This window comes from Trichechus manatus, unplaced genomic scaffold (genome assembly GCF_000243295.1).
Source record: "Trichechus manatus latirostris isolate Lorelei unplaced genomic scaffold, TriManLat1.0 scaffold00092, whole genome shotgun sequence".
In the NCBI taxonomy this organism is placed as follows: domain Eukaryota; kingdom Metazoa; phylum Chordata; class Mammalia; order Sirenia; family Trichechidae; genus Trichechus; species Trichechus manatus.
The window spans coordinates 6162044-6165296 of NW_004444028.1; positions in this window are offsets into that span (position 1 = coordinate 6162044).

Here is a 3253-nt window from a genome sequence, read left to right on the forward strand (position 1 = left end):
TGGTGTTTTCAGTCGCCTCATATGCAACAATAATGAGCCCATGCTTACATTGCTTACTGGGTCATCTGCCCTTGTAAGGACTGTAGCTTGCTTACTGGGTCATCTGCCCCTGTAAAGATTGTACATTTGAAAAGAGGCTTTGATTCTCTAGGAAGGTGCTGAGGGATTGGGAGAAAGACAGATACCAGCCATACCTAAAAGCAGAATCTTTTTTTTTTTTAAATTTTTTATTGTTCTTTAGGTGAAAGTTTCCAAACCAAACTAGTTTCCCATTCGATAGTTTGTACGTAAAGAGTTCCATGACATTGGTTTCATTCTCCACAATGTGTCAAGACTCTTCCCATTTCTGTCCTAGTTTCCCCGTTTCCTTTCGTCCTGGTTTTCTACCCCTTCCTGCCTTCTCATCTTTGCTTTTGGGCAAATGTTGTCCTTTTTGATCTTGTATAATTGTTCTAAGGACCGCATTTCTCTCAGGTATTATTGTTTATTTTATGGGCCTGTCTATGGTTTGGCTGAAAGGTGGTTTCCGGGAATGGCTTCAGTTCCGGTTTAGAGGGGCCATAGTTTGGGGGTTCTTCCAGTCTCTGTCAGACCAGTAAGTGTGGTCTTTTTTGAGAATATGATTTTTTGTTCTACAGTTTTTCTCTGTCTGGGGCCCTCTGTTGTGATCCCAGTCAGAGCGGTCACTAGTGGTAGCCAGGCACCATCTAGTTCTTCTGGTCTCCGGATCTTGTAGGCTGTGGCTCATGTGGTCCATTAGTCCTTTGGACTAGTTGCTCCCTTGAGTCGTTGGTTTTCTTAATTCTCCCTTGCTCCAGATGTAAGAGACCAATAATAGTACCCTAAATGGCTGCTCGCAAGCTTTTAATACCCCAGACACTAGTCACCAAAGTAAGATGTAGAACTTTGTCTTTATGAACTACGTTGTGCCAGTTGATGCAGATGTCCCCTAAGTCTGTGGTCCTTTGTCTTCGAGCCTGGGAGCTTTGTCTTGCGAGGTGTTTGCTTATGACTAAGAGGTTGCCCTGACTGTGGTTCTTGTGTGCTCAGTTGCCTGTATTAATATATAGGCAGCACCTATAGTTATGTATGTAGAAATATCCACCACCAAACCTGTATCTACGGGTGGGGGTGCTCCCTTACACCCTCCCACACCTCTTGGTGGATTTATCTCCCTACGTATCCATTCGTACTTGAGTGTTTGTTGATAGAAGCAGAATCTTTGATGTGGTGAAAAAATGTGAAAATTTTCACTACAGATGATCTGGTAAGCAAGGTAAGCACAGTGCTTACCTTACCTATTGGATTATCTGCCCCTGGCTGTACAGAATATACAGTTCTGTTTCCAGTTTTTGTTTTTGTTTTTGTTTTTTTTTGCTCAGTGTTATATCTTGAGTGTTATCTACTCTCATTAAAATTATTCCAAAACATTATTTGTAATGGCTGCATAATTGTTGATCATACAGTTCAAAATTTATTTCATTATTCCACTATTTTTGGATATTTCGGGTGTTTCCTATTTTTCATTGTTAATAAGGACATTGCCATGAATATCCTTATACAGAAGTATTCACCAAGTTTTAAATTATTTTCTTAGGCTGGAAACCTGTAAGAGAAATTACTGAGTCAGAGGTTTTAAAAGCACTTAAGTCTGTAAATACCTATTGCCAGATTGCTTTCCCAAAAGGTCAGGCTAGTTTCCATTCTCACCATAAGTGTTCAAGAGTGCCCATCACACATACCCACTAGCATTTATTTTAACTTTTAAAAAAGCTCTTCCAATTTCACAGGTGAAATGGCCTCTCATTTTAATTTGTGTTGAATTATTAACCAAAAAAAAACAGTTGCTGTCAAGTTGACTCGGACTCATGACAAGCCCATGTATAGAACTGTGCTCCATACGGTTTTCATGACTGTGACTTTTCAGAAGCAGATCACCAGGTCTTTCTTCTGAGGTACCTCTGGGTGACTTCGAACCATCAACTTCTTGGTTAGTAGGCCAGCACTTACCCACGAACACCATCCAGGGGCTCCCACTAGATTATTCCAAAAAAACCAAACCCATTGCCGTTGAGTCGATTCTGACTCATAGCGACCCTGCAGGACAGAGGAGAACTGCCCCAAAGGGTTTCCAAAGAGCAGCCGATGGATTTGTACTGCCAACATTTTGGTTAGCAGCCGAGCTCTTAACCATTCCACCACCAGGGCCCAATGGGACTATTAGTGGGGTAGAATATCTTTATAAACTTATTGACACTTTATAGTTGGTCTAGGAATGCAATTTCACTGTCTATGCTTGGATTTGTGCTTGGTAAATGGTGTCAAATGACTTGTTGCAGACTCGAAAGAGAAAAACAGAGAAGGATTTAAGAAAATAAATGATGTGGTCACAACAAGTTACAGCCAAATTATATTGTGGTGTATTATACTAACAAAGGTTAGTGGGAGAATTGAGTCATCATGTGATATGTGGTTGAGTAGGTCTGTGCTATTGCAGTCAGTATAATAGTTATGTTGTGAAGAGCCATTTAGTTTCATAAGATATCCTTATATCCCTTATATTAAATCAATAGTATAATTGAATGATGTTCACAGATTGCTTTGAAATTTGAATGTCCTCATTTGGTAGTTTTGTTTATATCTAATTTATAATTTGTTTTGGTTTTACAGAGTCACAAAATCTGTAAAAATAAGAAATCTTTCCTTGGTTTCATGTTTGTTTATATGTATATACACAACATTCTAAAAAATAATAATTTAAGCCAACCCTAGAGATCTGTGAGAATCTTTTTCCCTTACCAGGGATCTGAACATTATTCAAGTTTGAGAAACATTGGTATGGGGTTTCTTAAAATTTCATTTCCAATTACCTAAACAGAAGGGTTGGGATTTAAGAGGAGACAAAAGAGAAAGTGGTGTCAGCTTATATTTAGAATTGTTCTATACTGAATAGTGTTATGATTTTCTTCCCTCTGGAAAAAGAACGGAAAGTCTTGCCATGTTTAGGTTTCAGCAAGTGTGTTTTGGCATAAAATGTGCCATTCATCAAAGTTAACTTTGTACAGGTCAGTAAGACCTAGACAGAAGAATGTTTGGGTTTATTAAACTTGTCTCTTTAAGTAAGACAAAGCAGTTGAGCAGAGAGTTTAAAATGGAACTCCTGTGGTCTTAGGAGAAATGAAGCCAATGAGAAAAAAGCCCCTACATGAGATAGAAGAGTCATGGGGTGTGGGAATCAGTGAGGGCTGGCTCT